General features: G+C 40.3%; 1 pseudogene; it reads left to right on the top strand.

Annotated features, from left to right (window-relative positions):
• The first annotated feature begins 3249 nt into the window (after positions 1-3249).
• LOC104429163 lies at positions 3250-19556 on the top strand (annotated as a pseudogene).
• Positions 19557-25674: the final 6118 nt, after the last annotated feature.

Here is a 25674-nt window from a genome sequence, read left to right as displayed (position 1 = left end):
GGACAATCAAAATCTCCAATTCTCTTATGGCAATTACTTCTTGGGAGAGCATGCGTCTGGAGCACGAAGTGAGGTTTTTAAGCTCTTAGTCATCATTTGAAATAAGGGGGTAGTGACTGTCTCAACTGTCTAGATTTTCTCCTTGTTGACAGTGGTCAATTCAAAGGAAGAGAAGAAATTCCTTTTCTGTGCTTCTTGGCTTGTCAAAGCCGGAAATCCCATTGATGAAACCGTAGCATTTAGTTGCTCAGGCACGTTGTGGGGAAAAGATATTGCTCCGACTTGAGAAGGAGTTGGGCAGGAGTAAGGTGGAGTGTATAAAGCTCTTGGGGACGGCTTGATTTCAACCGTATGCATATACCTATTACGTCCTATCTTTCGTTTCCTGTAAATAGAATAGAGAGGACATCATTTACAAAATTATATTCAGAGAATAAAACTTACCTTCTTTGAAGTGGGATGGTCTTTTCTGTTTGCCCCGCTGCCTTGCTAGAAGAGTGTCTTTGAATTCGGAGAGTTCACATGATGGGCCAGCTTCAAATGCCCCTATCACACTAAGTCAATGGGGATGGTGATGATATTTTGAGACACAAAGTGAGTAAGTCAGAAAGACAAATATGATTAAATTTATCATCTTGTTCAAAAGCTTTTGGTAATGAAATATTTTTTATTTTCACAAGTATATATCTTTGGAGGGAAAAAAAGCATGAGGAAGCCCAGCCCTCAGTATTCTCCTTCGATGATATTTTCTTTTCATGGTTGGATAGCATCACCAGGCTGGTTTGGGATACCGCCTCATGCTTTCAAAACAAAATATTAGAACTATACATTAGATTACTGGAATGGAAAATACAACAGTAGCTCACTGGACAGGATAAGAAACATGAAATTATAAAAACAAGCAACACCCATGAAAACTCCTATGAAAATGAGCACTTTGATAGTGTTGATTTTGAAATCAAGCGCCTTTGAGTTCCTCGCCTCTAGTAGACTCAAAGTATTCGCATGAGAGGACCACTTCATTGAAGCTACGGAAATGCAACCCATGCAACGAACAGCGATGCTTGCGGGGTAAACCCCCTATGAATAGTTTTATCATTTCTTCTTCGGCTAGTTGAGGGTAGGTTTGCATCATAAAAGCTTCCCACCTCCTTGCATATGCTCGAAAATCCTCCATTGGTCTTCTTCTAAAGTGAACCAAGTTCTCGCAAGACAGTTCAGCTCCAATCTGGTGCTAGTACTGATGCAAGAATGTGGAAGACAGCTCATTCCAATCTCTCATGAGGCTGATATCTATTATGACGAACCATTGCAATGCAGACATTGTAAGACTTTCTTGGAAGGCCTGAGTTGTGAATGACATCGGGCCATAGTACCGACTCATTTCAACATGAAGGTATTGCAAGTGGGCCACGGGGCAAGTCGTGCTATTATACTTACGGAGATTGGGTATCCACATTTCTATGGGGGTCATGATCCTATGAAGGCAAGACGAGCCTGGTATGTCTTGGTTAGGCCACTGGTTTTCCTACTACATATTCATTGTAGTGGTGAATTTTTCTATTTCAGGGAAGCTGGACTCTGTCGGGATTATCCCATTGCTTTATTTTGGGTCAAAATCACCAAATGAGGATGAGGCATTTAAGCCATTTTCATGGTCAGGTGATAGGCTTAATACTTCATTAGGATCGTAGCGGATAAAGATGTATATTTCCTCTTCTGATGGGCCTTCATCCCCGAGTGAGAGTAGGAAACAGTTATACGATGAATCGTCAATTTCATTGTCGAAATAACGCTGGAAGTCCTTGGGATTGTATTCTAAGGACGGGAAGTCTTCAAGGTTGTACTCTAGGGGATGGTAGCCTTCAAATCTGTATTCTTGGGAATGCTCGAAGCTTTGGTGCGGTGGCTCGTCGGCAGATGCCGAATTAATTTGCTTAGGCTTTCTTTTCTTGGCTTCTGGTCTAGACCTTTTAAATAAGGCCTTTCGTTTTGCCAGCTCGATTAGAGTTTCACTGTTTGATTCACTTTCCAGGTTGATAAGGGTTGGTACTCTTTGGACCCTAGCTCTTGGAGTAAACTTGGGGAGTTGCTCAGTCGTGCCCCATTCTTGAATAGGCTCTGAGTCTATGATCTCGTACAAAGGCTCCTTGCCTTTCTTAATGGGGAATTTTCTAGTAACAGGATGTTGCTCAGCTGCCCATTTATTATGCAAGGTTTCATTGACACGCTTCTCTCCTATCTTAACAACTAACGGCTCATCGTGTTCTGCGATAATTGGCTCTTCGTAGGGCAAGGCGTTGTTATGGATGATATCAAAATCATATTCTTGGTGGAAAACATGAATTAGTTTCCCCCAAGTCTTAAGGGGACTAATCTTCCTGACAATGTACCATCACAAGGCGGGGCCAGTCAAGCTTGATTGGTACAATGGGATCATCCTTCGGACCAGGTAGGCCTGCTAGTAGGTCTCTGGGTGGGAGGTATCAGCATACCTTTCGCATTCAAGTGCTTTGAGTTTTTCAGGGATCTCAATGTCGGCGTAATTGGACAGGTCCATGGTATTCTGCCCCTGCAGTTGGTTTAACTTTTTCATGAGCTTTCCAAACTATCTATGGTGTTGGTTATTCTCCGGCAAATTCGCGGGTGTCGTGATGGTGCTTAAAGCAGCTACGAATTTGGGCTCGGCTTGAGTGGATTCCATTTGTCTCAAGAGTTGTCGAAGGACAATGGACATTTGTTCTACGCCGTATTCAATGTTGGCAAGGCGATTTTGTACATCATTCTAATTGGGCCCTATCACGTGAGGCCATTCGTAGCTGGTTGATAGTTCGCGATTCATAATTACCTGTTGTTGCGAGAATAATGAATGAGCACAAAAGTAAACAAAGATTAACCCATGGAAATGGTCTAATTGTTTTTTATTTATCAAAAGGGGATTTTATAGATTGCAGACTTCTGACATCTCAAAGTTGAAATTAAAATGACAGAAAGAAATACTAGATATTAAACAAAAGTCCATAAACAATGGGACAAAACTTTCATGATATTATCACTAGGGGGCACATGACTGCTATTTTATATGCGATGGGGAGCCTTGTTCTTGCAAAGGTGTTTGCTTTCTTGGACCGGCTCTGAGGCGAGTATCCAGCCCATTCCCAAATTCCTTTCCATAAGCTTTGTTTGCTCGTGCTGACTGATCTCACTAATTGGGTGAGGAACCAATGGCTTCAACTTTGTTGGAATACGATGGTTGTTGATGTAGGACTCAGAGACATGGTGGGCTTTTTCCTGTCCCTCAAGCCTTTCAGGAACCACGATTCTTTTGTGATGGCACTTGCTCCAAGTTTTCTCGATAATGGCAATCTCGAATACATAGTCACGGCTTTGATGGGTAAAATGGAGTAGATGTTTTTTTCTCCTGGAAAGCGGTGGGATCTCCTGAAGGGCTCCATACTGTCGGGCCACTCTATATGGGTAATAAGGGGTTCCGCCGATGAGACCGAGCAATGGAATTGGATGGCTATGTCTGTAAGCAAAGCGAGCTCTCTTTTCATGAAACCAACCAACACACCATTGGGATGTCTCAGGAGCGAGGTCTCTTAAGAAATTTATCCAATTAAAACAGCTTTGGTTGGGAATATACGGTTATAGGATCACAAATTTCTGTAATGGATTTTCAAAATCATTTTCGGAAGATTGCATGAGGCATCGAAATTCGCTTAGGTGAGAAAAGAACCAAACCTGCAAAATTTCCGTGGAGGCCTGCATGATTTTTTCCATTTTTTCTTTAAAACAATTAAGAGACAAGAACATTTCGGCTAAAATCATGCTGACACAATTTTGCCCTCTTAAGACCTGATCAACCACCCATGCCATTGAGGGACTTATGGTGTTTCTTTGATGGGGAAAAATGATAAACCCGAAAAAGGTTAGAAGGAAAATTTCAATTTTTTGGGTCATAGGTTAATTTTCAAAACAGGCAATCAAAAATGCTAGTGGGTAGGTATTATGGTTGCTTTCAAGAGTTTGCCTCACAACATGAACTTCAGTTCTTAAAAGTCATGTTAACCCACGCAACGGGTCAATGCCTGTTAGTGGTCTAACAAGTCGATTCTCAAGAGATTCTCAAGAGACTTTCCAGTGATGATGCTCCTGGAAAAACTGGTTCAATTGACCCCACCATCAAGAGCTCCGTTTTGGGAGTGGGAATACACTGGATATTGTCTTCTCTCATCGCATATAAATTGGGACTTGAAAAACCTACCCTAAATTGCCATGGGCCAATAAAAAAAACTAAGTAAAAGTAAAGAAATTACTTTTGCTTTTTAAAGAAAAATGGCAAGCACAAAGACATGCGCATGGGACGTGTGGCTCGATTTCTAACTGAGAAGGTTTGTTAAAATTAAAAAGGTATCCACCCATCGCAGTCTCGCGTTAGCAGCATACCCTCTTAACCTCGGCTAAAGAAATTCGGGAAAAGAAAGGCAACCTCATGACGCAGTCTCGCATCCGAAGCCGTATCTTTCTTAATGCCACCCTAGAAATCCTATGGCAGCCTAGGTCTAGCGGCTGGGTTGTGTGTGCCATGTGTAGTGTTTAAAACAGTAAAGCATGCATAATAGTTTATAATCACAGGACAATCTATTTTAAGCAAAATTTTAAAAAACTTCTAAGCTACTGACCTGCATAAAAAAAACAAAAACAAGTCAGTAAAGTGTTTAAACAGGATAGAATGGCCTAAGTCCTCAAATGTCCCCAGTGGAGTCGCCAAGTTATCCCGACCTCTTTTTTTTTGGCGCCCGCAATCGGGTATGGGCACCTAAGGAGGCTAATGGCTCGGCTAAAACTAGTTATGCCCGGACTCTCCTAAGTCCACCAATTCACGACTTTAATAGTTTGAGTTTTTAACTTGTAAATCAATTTTTAAAATGGTGTCGCCACTAATTGATTTGGGGTTGGTTGATTAGAAACCCAAGTGAAGTATTGGGAGAAATACTCACTACTGCGCAACCAAAGAAATTAGGATCGGGGACTTGATTACACTAGTTAATCACTAATGCCCTTTCGGTACCTAATCTTGTTTAAACCTTGGGGTTTTTTGGACATTCGAGGGATTTTCCATGCAATCTGGGGAGGAAAAACATTTTTTAGGTCTTTTTCTCATTTTTTGGACATAAAAGGGATTTTTGGATTTTCGGTATTTTTAGAAAATAAAGTCTTTTTGGCTTTTTATGAATTTTTTGGGCTTTTTTATGAATTTTTTTTTTTTTTTTTGGATTTTTGGCATTTTTTGGAAAATATGATTTTTTATTTTTTCGGAAAATAAAACATTTTTTTAACATTTTTTTAAATATTTTTCGTTTTTCTGGAAATTAAAATATTTTTTAATATTTTTCGAAAATAAATTATATTTGATTTTTTAAATGAAAATATTATATAAAATAATATAAAAGCCAACCGGGTCGATCTGCGGGTTGGGTCCGACCCGGCAAACGACCCAAAATGTAGACGGGCCGCACGCAGCCCGACTCGTTATTTTATTTTATTTTATTAAAAAAAAACTCCAGGCCCAAAACCAAAATAGGCCCACTTTTATAAAAACCTCAGCCCGAAACTACCCAGCCCACGCGCACAACCCGGCTCGGGGAAACCCTACTTGGAAACAGGGAAACCGGGTCGCGATAGACCCACAAATCGACCCGGTTCCCGGCCTCCTCTACCCCTTGCTCCCTCCCAGTGCTGATAAGAGGGATTGTGGCGTCACCGGGCGGACGGCGGCTACCGCGGAGACGATGGGCTTGACAACGATGACGGTGGAGACGACAGCGACGATGGTGGAGATGATGATGCCAATCTGTTTATGAGGACAGCGAGGATGAGCGACAACGAGTCTGTGATGGGGATTTCAGTGGTGGCATGGTTCGAAAGGGGGGGTGACGCGACGGCGACGAGACGACCGGTGGTGGTGACGGCTTCTGTTACCTATCTGTAACGAGGTGGCGAACAGTGGCGGTGACAAGGCAGCGACGGCGTCGGGGCTGTGGTGGATGGCGAGCAGCAACGATCGATTGGCGATGGCGCGGGGGTGAAAGCGGATGGCGACGACGATGCAACCGGCAGCGGCGATGGAGGGCACTTGACTCCCAGATTTGGCCTTCTCGCCCCTAGATCTTCAGACTTGGATCTTGACCCCTGCTTCTTACCCAATTCGACCCTCTCTCTCCGGGTTCGCTTGTCGTTGGCCTCCCTTGAAGTCTCTCAGAGGGAGGTCGTTCGAGTTCGCGACCAGATTTCTCTCGCGCGCTTGCTCTTTGAATCTCCCCTGAAGTCTCTCAAGGGAAAGTCTCCGAGTTCGCCGTATCCCTCGATGGAGCTTGTGGCCTGCTATTTATAAGCGAGGGGGGCGGCCGGTCCACAAAGCTTCGACCGCCGGTCTTCGCGCATCGAACGGCCTTTGCTGGTCGAACTGGCGTCCCATCCACACTTATCCAACGAAGCGTGCTCGGCATTGAAGGCAACCATTAATGGTGCCTGAGATTTGTCATCTCCGGCCGACGTCGGCCTACCCTCCTCGGCCGTAGGTTGTCTTCGAGCGCATGAGTTGCAGAGGTGTAGGGGGAAGAAGAGAGAAGAAGGAAGAAGAAGAGGAGAAGGGGGCCGGGCTTTGGGGACAAAAAGTTGGGCTTGGGCCCGCGAAGGGGAGAGAAAAAGGAGTGGGGCTAGGCGCAAAGGCCCAGCCCCGATGGGCAACCAATTTTTTTTTTCTTTTGTTTTTATTTTTTTTTTGTTATTTTTGTCATTTGTTTTGTTTATTATCCGAAAAAGGAAAAATAAAAGAAAATAAGACCTAATTAATAACCTAATCAAAATTTAGGTGTCAACAGCTGTCCATAGTGCCATTTTGAACTTTGTCTTGATTGCTGCCAAGAAATTCGTCACGGGAAAGTTCCTTCTCATGCTGAGGTGAAGTTTCAGTACAAGAACAAAGGCAACGACTATGTTCATAGTGGAGAGCCTGTGGCAATTCATGACATGGATCCGGTGCCACAGATGGAAACTTCTCAAAGTCATGTTGCTCAATCCATTGAATGGAAAGCTAACATGGACGGGAGCGTCAATTGCACTCGGAGTGAGATGGGTGGATGTGGTAATCATAAATTAGAGCTTTAGTGCATGCATGCTAAATATTGGATAAGAAGGCTTGAGTTGCTAGCAAGAAACTTGCTGAAATTTGGCAAATTCGAACATACCACTCAGAAGCATGATTGCTCTGAAACTGGGGATAAGATGCCAAAAAAAGCCGCATGCAGAAACTCCGCTAACGATTACTTATATTGTCCAGCATCAGGTGCAGTATTGGATGAAGTGAAGCTGAGGTTGGGACACCTGGAGTGCCAAGTGCCATAACTTTAAAATGGTACACTTGAGTGCCAATATCGGAATAAAATGGGACACTTAAGTGATTTTCCGGCAAGTTTGGTTCAAAACGGCATCGTTTTGCACGCTAACGTGGCGAAGAAAATGCAAAAACGACGCCGTTTTGCGTCTACGTGTAAATAATAATATGAAAATTAATTAAATTAGATTTAAAATTGATTTTATTTAAAATATTCAAAAAATTAAAAAAATTAAGAAAAATTTAAAAATTTAAAAATTAAGAAAAATTTAAAAAATTTAAAAATTAAGAAAATTTAAAAATTTAAAAATTAAGAAAATTTTAAATTTTTTAAAAAATTAAGAAAAAATTTTTTTAAAAATTAATAAAAAAAAAAAAAGGGGAGGGGGAGGTCGAAGGGGCGGCCGAGGATCGAGCCCTTGCCGCCGCCGCCTCCCCGCCGTCACCGGGAAGGGCCGGCGACGGAGGGGGGAGGGTCGGCCGAGGTCGCCGGCCCCCGGCCGACCGACGGGGAGGGCTATGAGCCCTTGCCACCGGCCGACCCTCCCCACTCCATTGCCGGCCCTTCCCGGCGACGGCGAGGAGGCAAGTGAGGGCCCGCGAGCCCTCGCCGGATCCGGGCGAGGGTCGCGGCCTACGCCTAGATCTAGGGCGAGGGTCACGGCCCTCACCCTGCATTCGACGAGGGCTCGCGGGCCCTCGCCGCCTCCCCGCCGCCCTCCGGAAGGGCCGGCGACGGAGTGGGGAGGGTCGGCCGGCCTCGCCGGCCCCCGGACAGGGACCGGTAGCGAGGGCCCGTCAGCCCTGCCACGATCCGACGAGGGCTCGCAGCCCTTGTTGTCGGTCGGCCGGGGTTGGCGACCCTAGCCGACCCTCCCCCTCCATCGCTGGTCCTTCCCGGCGACACGGGGAGGCGGCGGTGGCGAGGGCTCAGCCCTCGCCTACCCCTTCAACCTCCCCCTCCCCTTTTTTTTTTAAAAAAAAAAATTTTCTTAATTTTTTAAAATTTTTAAAATTTTAAATTTTTTTTTAAATTTTTGAATATTTTAAATCTAAATTAATTAATTTTTATATTATTATTTACACGTAGACACGAAACGGCGTCGTTTTTGCATTTTCTCCGCCACGTCAGCGTGCAAAACGATGCCGTTTTGGACCAAACTCACCGGAAAGTCGCCACGTCAGCCGTTTGACCGGATTTTCACCGGAGTGGCACTTAAGTTACCTATTTAACTTTAAAAATGGCACTCAAGTGTACCATTTTAAAGTTATGGCACTTAAGTGTTCCTCCGTGCCAAGTTATGGCACTTGGGTTGTACTTCTGCCAAGAGAAACTTCTATGCTTCCGAAGTCACTGGATTAAAGTTGAACCTGTCGTAGTTCAAAATGTTTTAGAGTGGACCCCTGGTTTGAGCTGGGAACCCATGGTAATGCAGCGTGCATTATGTGAAAATAAGGATTCAGCATCTAGTTCAAAATCCAAAGTCAATGCCATTGACTGCCTAGCTGCTTGCCAAGTAAATATCATTATGCCAGCTTTAGTTTTTCAAATAACATGTAAGGACAAAATTACTTGTCCATGTACTCGGGATTCTTATAAGTGCAAGAGATATTGGGAGAAAATGTTTTAGGAAAATTTAGTAAGTACTCACCATAAATGTGTCAACTGAAAATATTGACAATCATATCATCTTTTTCTACAATCTATCTGGAAACTTGTTGTTTTCTTTTCCATGCATTTAAGATCATCTTTGATCATACCTAGAACGTTTTGTTTATGGCAGTTGATTGAACTTTCAGGTGGACATTAGCACCCACAAATTCTTCAAAGGCTACTCAAAGGGGCGAATGTGTTCTAACTTTTGGCCTCAGGTGCTAAAGCTAAAGGACTGGCCTCCTTCAGACAAGTTTTAGGATCTTTTGCCACGCCATTGTGAGGAGTTCATAGCTGCACTGCCATTTCATGCCTATACCAACCCTCGATCTGGCTTCCTCAACCTGGCTACAAAGTTACCACCAAGTGTCTTGAAGCCAGACATGGGACCGAAGACCTATATTGCCTATGGTTTTGCAGAAGAGCTAGGAAGAGGTACTCTGTGACCAAGATTCAATGCGATATGTCAGATGCGGTGCGCCTTCTTCAAAAAGTGTTGCATGAATCACTGAATGTTTCATTATCATCATGACTTTGTTACCAAGCATGAAACATGTATAAGAAAAGCATGAATGAAAGTGCTCGACAAAACAGCAGAGAAATTGTGTTGCCATAAGCATGATTGAGAGGTGAAAGTTGTTGATATTGTCCAGTACAGTAATCCCTTCTTTCCAGATATGAAGGAAAATTCCAAGCACCGTCCACCAAAATTAGAACGTACTATAGTGGTTAGGCAGTAGATGGCACAGCTTAGATGTGAAGATACATTGCATTTATTAGGAATGAGGTGATGGCATGCAAATAGATATTTGTCATGATCAAACACACCACTTGCATGCGTTGGGTTGACTTCCCTCCCTCTTTACCCGCGTGGCAGGTGAATATGGGCCGGTTGAAATGGGATTTTTCAATCAAAATTCAAACTAGGCTCAAATCATAGAATTAAACCAAATTTCCCCCCTTAGAAACTAATCAAAACCTATACTTACTAAAACCAGATCTAGCCCATTAATACTAAACCCATATTGAACGTAACTTCCTATCACATTGGCCCTGTTCGTTTCACCAAAGGATAATTTTTAGAAGGGAAAATTTCAAATAAGGACCCAAAGTGGCCTCATTTTTCCAAAAGATAACCTAAAGTGGAGTCATAACAAATAAGGCCTCAAAGTAGTCATTTAGTCTCAAAAAATGACCTCACTTGCTGGCCGGCGAACTGATGCATTTTCAATGCATATTCTGGCGACCTATTCTAGGGTATTTTTGTCCAAAAAACAATACTCCTTTCATTTTCCTTCTCTTGTTCATCTTCTTCTTGATCTACCAATGGATTTCATGTTCATTGTCTTCTTCATTGATGTTGAAGATAGGCAGTGCCCAAATCAAGAACATTAGAAGTAATTGCGTCTTCTTCTTCTTCTTCCTCCTCTTCATCTTCGCTTCCCTCGCACAGAGCGACCTGGACGTGCTCCTGAAGCTCAAAACCGCCATGGTCGGGCCTCCCTCCATTGCCATCGGCAACTGGGTTGACTCCTCCTCCTCCTCCTTGCCGCCACCCTTTCCACATTGCTCATTCACCGGAGTCACGTGTGATGTTGGCTTGTGGGTCATCTCTCACAACATCACCTCGTCAGCATCTTGGGCTACATCCCACCCGAAAATCGGCCTTCTCCATGACCTTGTTAACCTCACGCTCGCCACTGACAACCTCACCGAGACACTCCTGCCATAGCTCAGCTACCCCACCTCCCTCTGATTCCTCAACCTCTCTAGGATCTTCCCTAGCAAAGTCCCGCGGGCGATAACCTAGCTCGAAGAACTTGACTTGGGCAACAACAAGTTCACGGGGCCGCCGCTGCAAGAGGTGGCGGGGCTGAAGAAGCTGAAGTGGCTCAATCTCGCCAGCAATTGCTTTACCAGCAAGATACTAGAGGTCTGCTCGGCGATGGAGAAGATGAACAGGGGAAAAGGAAAACAAAAAGGAGAATAATTTTTGGACGAAAATACCTAGATTAGGTTATCGGAATACACATCGGAAATGCATCAATTCACCAGCAGGTGAGTCAAGTCATATTTTGAGACTAAATGACTACTTCGGGTCCTTTTTTGAGATTTTCCATTTTTAGAAGAATTTTTTTTTTCGGATTTTTTGCAAGCCACTGTTTGCCTACAATGTGTGGGAACCATGGCTTTCATGAGACTTTGACCTATTGTCATGTCTATTAAATATACGTTATTCATCTGTAAATTTGCCCTCACATCCTTCATAATTACATCACTTACTCTTAGGCAACGACACTTGCATAGAACTACGTGATACATCTGTGAGCCCGCAAGTTCAGTTTATGTAAAAGATGATCACTGTTTGAAATATGACCGTCTTTTTACCTAGCTTTTCCGGTATTGCCTTAGAACCATGCCAAAAGCTCCTGATAAAGATGTTATTTGACTATGCGATGATTGTCAACCTATGCTTATAAAACTCGATACCTTTAAGGAAAGTTGCACTTTCAAGGATAACTCAGAGATTACAGAAGATTTGACAAACATTCCTAAAAAAAGATTGGATAAGAAGAAGAGGAGGACTAGGAACTGGAAGTGGACAAGGGTGAAGGATAGAATAAAGAACAAAGTGCGCTAAAAAAGGATGAGGAAGGAGGCAAAACAGAAAACTCCATTAGAAGCGTCGGACAATTTTGTATAATTTACTAGCAGTTCTCTCTTTACCTTTGAGTCCATTCATTCGAGTGTTTCCTCGGTGCTTTGTACAGAAATTTGATCTTCATTGTCGCTTTCAGTTGTTCGTCTTTGTTGGGACCTTCCGGTTTTGGCATTTATTTTTGTGCTTTGAAGTAATTTTTGAATTTCGAATTTTATTTACTTAGTCTTATGCGAAATTGCCGAGCTCCTGCTAAATTGACTTTGGGGCTGCTTCTTCAAATAATATGCCATCGGGAATGTGTGCATGGCTTTCAATGGGCGATGGTGAGCTAGGAGGTGTCGGCGTCAACGTCGAGAGTGGCTAGTGATGAAGGTGGTCAGTAGAGAGGGACTGGCGAGATCTTAGCCCCTGTGCCTTCAAGACGAAGATGAAGAGTGTTGGTATAATTAGGATTTCTCACTGCGATTTTGAGAGGGATGAAAAAGGAAAGAAATTGTGTACAATTTTCAACTCGGTTCTGTTTATTTAACCCAACCGTAACTAACCGAACTAATATAAAAAATGGTTATTATTTTATTATCCGAATCAAAATTGAAATTAAACCGAAAATGCACGAAATTTCGATTCGGTTTGGTTTCGATTTGGTTTGGACACCCCTAGCACTAAGGACTACACTTAGATTTATTAGATTTGTTGCTAAAATATTGGCATTAAATCCAAAACTCCCCGTCAATTGCCAGTGACCCAAGGAAACGAAAAAATCGCTTAAATTTTTCATACAATCTCCTCTCATAGATAAAATTAAAAAAAAAAAAAAAAATTTGAAGATACTTTTTTTTTTTTGCATCACTTCACATTGTTTTCTATTTATTTTTTATTTAATTTAATTTTTTTATTTATTAATTCTATATATTTAATATATTTATCTAATAATATTATATATTTCAATATATTAAATTATTATTTATTTAATTTTCTTGTTTCTAGATAGAATAAAAAAATATTCTAAATTCCTAGTAAGAATAAGACTGATCTCAACAAATAAATAATTGTACAAGTAAAATATCGATATAATTTGAAAAAGAAGAAGCAAGTTCAGTCATTAAAAAAAAAGACAAAAATTGCATTTTTTATATTTATTATATTACATAAATGGATTTGCAAATAAAAGTACTAATGCTACAATCAATCCATAAATTGTTGATGCCTCCATAAAAGCCAAACTAAGCATTAAAGCACCTTGTATTTTTTCTTCCACCTCGGGCTGTCTTGTGAAACCTTCTATAGCTCGGCCCACAATAGTACCTTGACCAACTTCAGGCAATTCTAAATTCTACTTGAAACTTGAAACCTACCATATAATCTGAAATTTGGAACCAACCTTGTTACAAGTTTCGGGATTGGTTCTAGGGTCTAAGGCTGCGTTTGGTAGTCGGGATAAAATTCGGGATAGGATATAATTTATCCTATCCTATGTTTGGTGCTCACTCGAGATAGGATAAAGTCGGATATAAGGGAGATATAGACGGGATAAAATTATCCCATGGGAGGTGGGATAAAGGTGGACGGTGATTTCTAATGTCCATAATAGAAAAGTTATTTTCTTGAATAACAAACTTATTAAATTAACAAAATTGAAATTATATTTCAATATAAATAATATTTGAATTATAATTTAAGAAAATAAAAATAATAAAAAAATTATTTTTAATTAATCTTATTATAATTTATATATTCAATTTTTAATTCTATTTTATAATAAAATTCAATCTATAAATTAAATATTTATATTTATTATATATTTTAGGTATTTTTGTATTTTAAATATGTTAGTACAGTTTACTATTTGATAATTTTTTATTAAAAAATGATGAAAGGGAAAAAAGAAATAATAATGAAAATAATATAAAAAAGAGGAAAAATATAATAAATAATAAATAATAAATAAATTAAGGAATAGCGTTATGAGAATCCCAGGATTTTATATCCTATCCTATCCAATCCCATCCCGATTATTCTTTGTTTCTTTCTTCTTCTTCTTCTTCTTCTTTTTTTCAATTTTTAGTTAAGCAAAACAAAGATAAACACAACAATAAAAATGAACAAAGATTTTATCATCGATTACCTAAAAATGAGTGTTATATGCATTTGCCAAATAGTATTAAGGAAATTTTATGGTTTTTTATGCACTGATTGTTCTTATACAGAATTATTATCTGAAAAATTGAATCGTTCCAACTAAACTACACCTTACAAGGACACAAGATCCAACAAAGAAAATGCAAAGCACTAGAGCATTGTAGGTAAGAACATAGCTTAATTTTCTTTCACGAAATTAAGGGCGATAGTTTCTGGAAGGAGCAAACTGTTTCGGTCATTAAAATATATACTCACCTGCACGTCCGAATCGACATGGGAGCAGACCCGCTAGAAACAAAGAAAGGAAAAGACAAAAATTGAAAACATTTCCCAGTTCCACAAATGCATTAAGTCAGTGCACGAACGATGATGGTCCTCAAGAGCACTACAGTCTTTAACTAGCCTCTTGCAAAACGGCTACGCAGTACGAAATGCAGACTTGCATGCCTCATCGGGGTCCTATTTCTTCGCTCAGCAAAACAAGGCTGCGGTGAAAATAAAAACAAGCTACGCTTGTTGACAGAGGTGAACGAGAAAAGCATTTCGTCTGTTGTCGATAAAGATGAACGAGAATGACAAAAGGGGAAGAATGAAGCCAAATAAAGGATATACTGTTTTAGGGTCTGGGGTCCTGAATCCCGGTTCTCGGGTTCCGGTCGCTGGTTCGGGTTCATTTCTCAGTTCCGGTTCCCGGTTCCGATTTTGATTCTCAGTTCCAGTTCCTATATGAACCGAGAACTAGTGGTTCCTTAAAAATTGGAACCAAGAACCTACCCGTCCCTCTGTAGAATTGATAACTGAGTAGGTTTGGTTCTCCGTTTCTTTGATGTCCGGTTCTACCCTAGATCTATGCTTACCCCTAACTCTAGGTCTAATAGAAGAAAACCTGATAGCTAAACCAACAGCAATAACAAAAGCAGCAAAAATCAGTGGATTCATAATAATTTCCTCACAAAAAAAAGAAAAAAAAAGTTAATGATGTAATCATCCAATGAATTATGACTTAATTATTCATATGTGAGATTCACTTGGATGGAGTAATTAACAAATCCGAATTAAAGTAATGAAATAATGTTATTGAATCATCCGAACTATCTTTATATCTCTTTTTTAGTTCTTATTGACAAGATATTTTTGTAATCCATTTGACTTTTGCTCTTTTGTTTCTTTGTTCTGAACCATTAGTTGAATTATTCATTCTTTTTATTGATCTCGTCTCTTTTGTCATTCAATTCACAGTCACACCAAAGGGAAAGACTTCTATTGAAATCCCTATCTAAATTCATAATTCATAAAAATATAGAGTAGATAAGATCAAATATATTTTTATTCATATATTAGTAGCAATATCTAATATCACGTATACATGGGTTTCTTCCATATTGTAAACCAATTACTTGTATATTAAATTAAATATTTTATTATTATTATTATTATTTTTTGGAACGGTTTTGAACTGGATATGCCCAATCCGACCTGTTGGCCCCACTCGTCGACCCGGATTCGACTGAATTAAAAAAACCGAAAATTTTCTCTTTTTATATTCTAATGAATATTCTATATTTCTTCCTTCTTCTTTTTTTTTTTGTCTTTTGTCTTTTTCCTTGTTTCGTCCTTTTCCCTGTTTCGTCTTCCTTCCCTGCACTCCTCCTTCAACATCCAGAAGCGCTCCTCCTCCTTCCCCGAATCTTTTCCTTTCACCCTGCACTTAACGACCCAAGATCACCCACCTCGACGCCCCGCCATTGCTCTGGCTGCGACTGCCAGCGCCTACATCGCCGCCAAACCAACCCTCTTCGCCGGTCATCCACTCCGACCGGCAACCCACCCCCCAACTCCGACCACTCATTCCGGCGACCACGACCATGACCACAAATACCCATCCGAAGCTAATCCATTCCATCCTAGCCTTTCTAACAAGCAACCAATCAACCGTACACAACAAAGTGAAGAGATAAACTGACAGGGTGGTTTTGAATCACAAACTTCGCCGGCGAGAGGGCAAGTCTCTGACGAAGAGCTTTCGGGCATGGGGATATATATACGCGTTGAACTCGAGCATGAATTTTTTGTCAAATGCGTAAAAAACACAGAGAAAAACACTAATATAAGGCCAGATTCAACCTATACAGAAAGCAAATTGATCTTAAGATTCAACAATGGATGAGTTTCGGCCTTCTCTCAAGCATTTTATCGAGCGACTGATGTGCAATATAAACGATGTGTTCCAGAGAGAGATTCGATGCAATTTTATGTATAAATGCATGGATAAACATATTTTGTGTCAAATCAGTCTTAGATCATCGGGGTTCACTTGAAACTTTCCATTAGAGTTAGGTGTTCCTGAGTATGACATATTTCATTCGGACAATACGTCGAACAGATGGCACGCATTGAAGGACACGAGCTTCAGACTTAGATTTACAACATTCGTTAGTCCAAACATGGCATATTAGAATCCAAACTATCACAGAAATGTCATGGGCATAACTCAACTTCGCTTGATCCATTCGAAAATCAAATGATTCAATTCGGTAATATCATGTTGCTAGGACAAAACAGAAAAGGGCTTGAGCGAGGGGATTTACCTGGATCGGAAGGATGCCCGGCTGGATGGTTGCTTGTCAATCGTGAAATAGTGCAGTCAACGAACGCTGGGCCGCATGTCAATACGAGGAAAAGCGCCGACCTTGCTGATCGGGCAAAAGAATTAAGAGTTGCCGGGCTTGTGTCGTTGTTCCTGCAAGGAAATGGTTCAGATGTGGCAAACTTCGTGAACCAACTTGTCTCAGCAATGAAGGCTCCGGGGAAGGTGCAGAAACACCAAGAAGATTGAGATTCGCTGAGGTGGTTGGCGATACGACGGGAGCCAGCAACATCGACAGATCCAAAATGTGACCGGGCGGAGCATACGGGGTCATGGACGACGGTTCACAGTACGTCGGTTTCTTGATAATCGAGATCTATTGTGTTCAGCAGATCTCAGATGAGGAATCATTTGAATCCTGTTGCCAAGTGCTGACGGGACATTTGGAGCCTCTGGCTTTCTTCTTCTTCGTGGTCCAGTACACAACCCTGTGCTGGTTGGACTTTGGTGGCGTAGCTGTGCCGCTTCCCGTACGTGAGTCGCTGCACCATTTCTCCCCGCTTCTCTGTCTGTCTGTCTGTCTGTCTCTCTCTCCTCCCTCTCTCTCTGTGTGCCTCTCCCAGGTGAACTTCTTCTCTCTAGTTCTCGCTCTCTAGCCCTACTTTGCTACTGCTCTCTCCAAAAACCAGCTGAGCCCCTCACGCACTCTCCGTTGCTCACTCCGAAAACCGATGGGCGACTCTGCTCCTTCTGTTATGCAAACAGGATCCTCTTCAGGCGAGCATCCTTTCTGGCGAAGATGTTCCTCGGTCACCAGTTCCTGATGGTTTTATTAGTGATGGGCTTATGGCCCGTCCGCCCATGTTGGGCCTAAAAGCTCGGCCCACGGAATTAGGGCCCGTTGATAAGGGAACGTATAAAAGGAGAAAGAGAGAGAGAGGAAGACACCCATTGGAATAACGCACGTACGTTTCTCTCTCTCTCCCTCCAAAAGAACAGTACGCTTAAGGCGATGCCATTTCCCTTTCAAAGCGAATTGACATCATTGGATCAGAATTTCTTCCTTGATTTTCGGCATTGGTGTCTAATCTATGGCTAACAAAGTACGCTCGAATTCGTGGTGTGCTTTACAATCGGTGATACGTGTTTTTTTTTCCCGGGCTTCGTCTTCCACATTGCTTTAGGGATTCGATTTAGTGTCGAATCCGCTTTTCGGGGATCCGTTATTCCCAACAATTCCTATCTCCGATTCTCTCTCTGTGAATCACTGAATGTTTCATTATCATCATGAGTTTATTACCAAGCATGGAACATTTATAAGAAAAGCATGAATGAAAGCGTTTGACAAAACAGTAGAGAAAATGTGTTGCCATAAGCATGATCTAGAGGTGAAAGTTGTTGCTATTGTCCAGTACAGTAATAGCATCTTTCCAGATATGACGGAGATTTCCAAGCGGCAACCACCAAAATCATAACGTACTACAAAACAGTAGATGGCACAGCTTAGTTGTGAAGATGCATTGCATTTATTAGGACTGAGGTGATGGCATGCAAATAACTATTTGTCATGATTAGACACACCTCTTGCATGCGTTGTGTTGACTTCTGTTGATTCTGATTAAAGCAGCAAAGAAGCAGAAAAAACCAGAACTATAGATATCGAGGAAGAAAGATGAAAAAAACAGAGGAAACAGAGAGAACAGAGCATGGAAACTGTCTTCTGCAGTTCTGATGAAAAAGTCAAGTACAGAACACGACTTAAACCAAAAAAAAAAAATAACTGCACACACACACACACACACGTTCAGCTTGTAACTGCACCTGAACAAGTGCTTAACTTCCTAAATAACACAACAACAACTGCATAACATAATTGACTAAGTGAGAAAGATAAACTAGAACAGTATAAAAAACAGAACAGAGAAACTTTAGTCTAAAAACAGCAGTACTGATACATCAAAAAACCAACAACTTCCCCCCCTTTTACCCGCCTGGCAGGTGAATATCCTTATCCACACAGCAGAGGTGTCCGTACGTGAAGAGCAGCAATCTGCAGTGAAAACGTTGAAAGAGAAGCACAAAGCACCGGATGTGAAGGAACTTCAATGTCAAGCACATGAAGAACTTAATCTAGATGCAACAGGATGTCAAGATCGGGGTCTTGAAGGCCTCAATGGCCGTGGGGGATGCTGGGGAAAAGAAGAAGACCAATGCAGAAATGATCTCTATTCCGACCAAGAAATCAATCAAAGCAGCGGTGCGTTGTGCGACATTTTCTGGAGAGAGGACATCCCCGATTTGGAGGCATATCTTCGCAAGCACCATAACGAATTCAGGCATACATACTATGCTCCAGTTAAAGAGGTGAATTTTTTCCCAGCACAATCATGTTGCTCTTGTTGTTGGCACATAAATGTAAGCTACGTTTTTGGATCTGATACTCCCTTGATGCTCAGGTCATTCATCCGATCCATGACCAATCGTTTTATCTTACTTTGGAGCACAATAAGAAGTTGAAGGAGGAATTTGGTTAGCATATGCTGAAACTGATGAATTTTTCCTCTAATACAATGGTAACATAACTTTTGAAAATATGTGGGAATTGAACTATGGACATCCGAACAACACTTAGGCGAAGCAGTTTTTATTCCCGCCGGATGTCCCACCAAGTCAGAAATCTGAAGGTAAATATATTATTTCTTTACCTCTTTTACCTGTACCGTCACCTTGATTTGTAAGTCCTCTAAATTGTTGGCCCTATCATCATTCTTCATGTAGTCATGCACAAAAGTTGCCACCGACTTTGTCTCTCCCAAAAATATCCACCAGTGCCTCCATTTCACTGGGGAGTTCAGACAACTTCCAAGGAATCATAAAGCCAAAGAGGACAAACTTGAGGCAACACACAATATTACCTTTATATGTTTGGCCGTGGCATCTTTTGCTTTTTGGTGATTCAGCTGTTTCTCACCCTTCTCTGATCTCTTTGTGAAACAGATTAAAAAGATGATAATTTATGCAACCGATCAAGCAACTATAGATTTAGAGGACTTGTTACAGAGATGAGAACTAGACCCACAGTATGATAGCTTAATTGATATTCGATCAGCTCAAAGCAGGGAAGAGGATACCAACACCAAGAGTAGCATCTCCTGCAACAGCAACCTTTTTGGTGTTTTGGTCTTGTTCTAGCAATTTTTGTGTGCATAATCATCAAATCTCCATTTTATTGTTGAGAAATGTGCAAGACTTTGCCAACTCTCTCGACTGCGAGACAATTTTGCCTGCAACAAATTGATTTGATTATTGATTCTGTAATTAAATTTGCAGCAAGAAACTTCATCGATTTTGTATAATTAGACATCCTATGATTCAATGGTTTATTGCAGAAAACAATTGTCTTAAAATCCTCAATCTCTCTCCCTATAACTTAATTCAGATGGTGCCATGTATCGACACACATATTATTGGATTAACATCGTAACAATGATTTTGTATTATCAATTATCCAACAATGCTGTTTTCTTGACAAAAAAATCATCATAGTATTCAATATATTTGCATTATATAGGTCCTCATAAGGTTTAATGATCAGAATTCACTTCATAAATAGAAAGAGGAACTGTTTAACTCAAAAAAAAAAAAAAAGAAAAGAAAAGAAAAGAAAGATGAAGTGAAGGAAACGAGGGATATCAAACTGTCCATTTGTTTCATGATTAATTTAACCTTCACCTACATAATGGTGATCGGATAGACTCAGAAGGAGGGTTAGGGTTTTGATGGAGTGATTCTAGATTAGTAATTTTTGGATAGAGGATTGTGACTACAATAATTTTACAATAATTGTCTCTCTCGCCTTTGTTTAATCAATCAGCGAAACAGATATAATACTCATTATACAAAAATATCCTTAACTTTTTTATGTCAGAAAAAATTATAAATTTCCCTATTGTGATACAATTACACAAATAACTTCAATTTTTTTTTTTGTTTACATATGTGTAATATACATATACTCTTTATTTCAATTACATCAAGAGTATATTTGTGAAATGGATATAAATTCAGTTTTTTTATAGGTATCACAATGAATAGATTTATCGATTTTAATGACCCAAAAATATTTGAAATTGTTTGTGGCTTTTTTGCACCAAATTCTAGGGAAAGTCATCATTTTTCTTTATTCTCTCCTTTTCCTCCGATCTAGAGAGCATAAGATGATCTTAATTCCACACCAGTTTCTTTCTCTTTCTTTCAATTCTGCCCTCGCCCGCTCGCCGTATTTCATACGTTTCCAAAGAAAGGGATAGGAGGAAAGAGTTTGATATGAATCCCTCCGTGACTTCAATCCAATGTCAAGTTTGTCAACCCATGAATGGGCGTGCTTGGGATTCAAAAGACTGTCAACTGAATTTCTATATTGATTTTCACTAGGTCGGGTAAGATTAGATTAGATTAGATTAGACTAGACTAGACCTACAACTTCATAACTTTTCTTTATTGATTGATGGGCTCTTGCATTAATTTCCACAGCTGCGCTCTAAATTCTGCACCGACTCTTTCTTCCCTTGTCATGACCATCACTTCTTTTGCCTTCGTGTTTTAGGCAAAAGACCCTGACTTTTCTACTTTGGATTTTGTGCATGAACACTCCTTTTAACAAAAATGACAAGAAATGTGGAGTAATGTGTTTTGTATTTTCATTATTCTGTCCATTGTACAAGCCTAATGCTGTATATATAATACATAAATAAAAGAAGGAAAGAATACACGTAATATTGTCTTCCTTGAAATATTCCATGCCCTTGATCTCATGTATCATCTACGAGATCGGAATTACAATTAGGAATCAATCAAGGATCAAAATAAATTCTTTCTCCAACACTCCCCTCAAGCTGATGGCTTATATATGTCAAAGACGCCTAGCTTGCTTAATAAGTATGTGTATTGTCTCTGACATAATGGTTTAGTAAAAATGTCTGTAGGCTGCTCCATTGTTCCGATTTCTCTAGTCATAATAATCCCTGCTTGAATTTTTTTCTTAAGTAAAATGGCAATCAACTTTTATGTGCTTTGTTTTTTCATGAAAAACTGGATTGGCTGCTAATTTAAGTGCGGCATCATTGTCACAAAATAGTTCACTTGAACCATCAACTTGCACACCAAGATCTAGTAGCAATCCTCGTATCCAAACTATTTCAAAACATTTTTGCCATTGCTTAATATTCTGATTCTGCTGATGACAATGAAATTGTTGACTGTTTCTTTGTCTTCCATGAAATCAAGGATTTTCCCAATTTGATGCAAAAACCAGTAATGGACCTCCTCAACATCGGGCATGTAGCATAATCCGTATCACAATAGGCCGTCATCTTCATGTTGCAGTCACGGGATAAAATAATTCCAAGTCCTGGACATCCTTTTAAATACTTTACAACCTTCAATACCACGTTCATATGAGATTGCTTTGGGTTGTGCATGAATTGACTAAGTATTTCTACTACATAACATATATCAGGCCTAGTCATGGTGATATAGATTAATTTTCCAACAAGTCGCTAATATCTTGACGGATCCTTGAGTAGTGGATCTTCATTAGTTGATGGAGAATCCGTATCATATTGAATGTCGTCAATTTAACATTTTGCTCAATAGGTATCATAGCTGGCTTGCATCCTAATAATCCTGCTTATGATATAATTTCCAAGACAAACTTTCACTAACTAAGGGAAATTCCTTTTTCGGATCGAGCTATCTCAATACCAAGAAAATATTTGGGAGGTCTCAAATCTTTAATATGGAAAGTCGAATGCAAATATTTCTTAAAATGTTGAATTGTGATGTCATCATTTCCCATTATCAGTATATCATTCACATAAATCAGCAAATAGATTGATGAAGTACCTTTGATCCATGTGAATAGAGCGTAATCATGCTTGGAATGATGGAAGCCTGCACTTGTGAGAGCAGCAGTGAATTTTGCATACCATTGTTGAGAGGCTTGTTTGAGTCTATATAGAGATTTACGAAAACGACATACTCGAGACTCCCCCCGTCTGCGTAAACCCTGTGGAAGTTCCATGTATATTTCTTCTTCAAGGTCACCATGAAGGAAGGTGTTGTTGACATCCATTTGATGCAGTTTCCAATTATGAAAGGCAGCCACAGACAAGAAAGATCAAAGCATTCATGTTGTGTGAATCCCTTAGCAACAAGACTAGCCTTGTAACACTCCACAGAACCATTTGCCTTGTACTTGATTTTATAAACCCATTTGCAGCCAATGAGCTTTCTATGAGCAAGCAAAGGAACAATATCCCAAGTATTATTTTCTGTAAGAGCAAATAATTTGTTTGCCATAGCCCTTTGCTAGCATCTATCACATGCTGCGTCCTCATAAGAGATGGGTTCTCATTCTTCAAAAATTTGACTAATGCATCAATTATGTTGTGATGATAGTCGACCAAAAGAAACACATGAAGATACAAGATATTGTGTACCTGGAGTATCCAAGGTAGGACAAATATAATCTTTTGTCCATGTCAGGGGAAGAATTTGTGGTCCTGATCGTCTAGCCTTGTCAATAGGCATCAATTCGATCGTTGGTGATAAGGACCCACTAACGCATGGCTGTGATGATGAATTGTTCATATCACAAGAAGAGATAGGAGATTCAGCCAAAGTGATGGAAGATCGAGGATCTAGCGATGTAGGAGATAAGGTGGGCAATGGCTACTCAGACGACAATCTCTCAGGTGCAATTAAAGCATATTGTGGTGTCATGGGAATATCCTCTATTGATAAAAATTGCCGATGATCCGATGGAGATGTCGATGGCTCATGTGAAGACCTCGTTTCCTGGATGGGGAATATATCCTTGTGGAAGATAACATCTCGGCTAACAAAAAAATGACCTGTAGATATCTCCATAACCTGGTAACCCTTCTGTAGAGTAGGATATTCCATAAAAACACATCGAAGAGCTCTAGGATCCAATTAATCTTTATGGCCCACATTTATGACATAGCATAGACAACCAAAAACTCGAAGATGATCAATATTTGGTTGTTTCCCAAAAAGCATTTCAAATGGCGTGCACCCATTAAGAATTCTAGTTGGCATGCGATTGATTAAATAGGCTGCCGTGACCACATAATCTCCCCAAAAATTTTTTAGGAATGGAAGCTTGATATTTTAGTGCTTGAGCTACTTCAAGAAGATTCGATGCTTGCGTTCTACAATCCCATTTTGTTGGGGGGTGTATGTACAAGAACTTTCATAAGTACTCCATGTGAAGACCAAAAAGATTGACACTTGGTAGAGAAAAATTCACGTCCATTATCCGTGCGAATTCTTTGAATAGGTTTATCAAATTGAGTTTTAATCATGGAGAAGAATTTTGATAGATAAGAATAAGTTTGGCTCTTGGATTGCATGAGAAACACCCAAGTAGCACAAGAATAATCATCCATGATGGTGAGGAAGAATCGAGATCCATCGCGATGTAGAATGTGATAAGGACCCCAGATGTCCATATGAACTAAAGAAAAGAAGTCAGTGGCCCGAGTAACACTAGTTGGAAATGGTGCTTGTGATTGTTTTGCCAAAGGACATATTTTGCAATTAGGACAAGGGAAACGAGCACTATGTCCCAAATGTTTATGAGAAAGAGAAATTTTATTACTAGTAGCAGCATTACATGAAATGCTTGCATTCAATAAATTAAAATTTCTTGGAAAGTTGATTAAAAAATATAGCCCTTTTGTTATATTACCCAAGCCCATCAGTTTCCTAGTCGAAAGGTCCTAAAAGAAACAATTTTTGGAATTGAAATTGGCATGACAGGAATTATCTTGACAAACTTTGGAAACTGATATAAGATTGAATTCAAATTTAGGGATATAAAGAACATTATTAAGAGTAATATGTGGGCTTAAGTGGACAGTACCAACTTTTGTGACATCGATGATATTCCCATTTGGGAGACGAATCGATATGGGAGAATGAGATTTTTTTACGAATATCAGAAAAGAAGCACTTATTGCAAATTATGTAGTCACTGATGCCGAAATCAATAATCCATGCATCAACTAAAAATTTTTGGGCTCACATAATGAAGTACTTGAGAAATTTGTTGATTTATTGACTGTCTTTAATTGACTCAGTGCCTTCATGATATGCTTATACTGATTTTGAGTGATTGGCTAATGAGCTTTATCAATTCTTGATACCTGATAAACAGAAATTTCTTTTTCTCTTTTCTCTTTGTCAAACGGAGCTTTCCATGTAATTTCCAGCATGTTTCAATGGTATGATGTGGGCATTGACAATATTCACAATAATTTAGAATTTTGTGCCCTTCCTTTTTGTGATACAAAACCATTTGATTTGGTCTCGTAAGAGCCATCCAATCTGCGCCCCTACTTAAGATCTGAGCCGTCAGATCGGGATAAGTGCTAGCCGTCCAATCCACACCTGCGTCTTTGATCTCCATCGTTGGTGCGGGAGAGAAAAGAGCCGTGTGATCTATGGCTCTGATTTGGGCCGTTGAACTGCAATCCTTTAGGGTTTACATGACCTTCTCCTTCCCAGTGAAGATGATTCGCGGCAGGAGGTCCCCTGAAGCTCTATCCCTAATGTAAGCTCTATCCCTAATGTGATGGTCGGAAACCACCACGAGATCGGTCCGAGAGTCTTGCCAGTGTAGCCAGAGCCACGCCCTCTCCTCCTTTCTCATATCTCGTGGTTGCAAGCCACTGGTTTTCTTCTTGGACAGCTATTTGGAAAATTCATCCAAGCGTAGGTATGGGATCCATCGCAAGAATCTGCGAGCGAAAAGGTATGGAACTTTCGTTTAGGGTTAGAAGAAATCGAGTTGTCTTTTCCCTCTCCTTGATTTTTCCGTATTGTTGAAGGGTCGCCTTCAGCCATTCGAGTTGTTCTTCAGCGAATTCAAGTTCATTCCATAGTGCTGAGATGTTTTCCCACATGACCGAGTCTTTTAAAACAAGCGATCCAAGTGCCAAGAGGTTCCCTTGTTTCATTTCCTTGATTATGAGAGGGCTTGGGTGAGAGAAATTTTTAACTTGATCGAGCATGCGGAAGCAATTATAATTTCAGACAATAAAGCAATGGGTACATTTCCCGAAAATCACAACTACATCTTTTCATGCACATGACCTTTGAGTCTATTTGGTCAGTGGAAGTCGTACTCGATGTAGCCAGGTCCTCCT

Source organism: Eucalyptus grandis, chromosome 7, assembly GCF_016545825.1.
Source record: "Eucalyptus grandis isolate ANBG69807.140 chromosome 7, ASM1654582v1, whole genome shotgun sequence".
Taxonomy (NCBI): domain Eukaryota; kingdom Viridiplantae; phylum Streptophyta; class Magnoliopsida; order Myrtales; family Myrtaceae; genus Eucalyptus; species Eucalyptus grandis.
The sequence above is the reverse complement of the archived record's forward strand: the minus strand, read 5'-3'. Positions and strand labels throughout refer to the sequence as shown.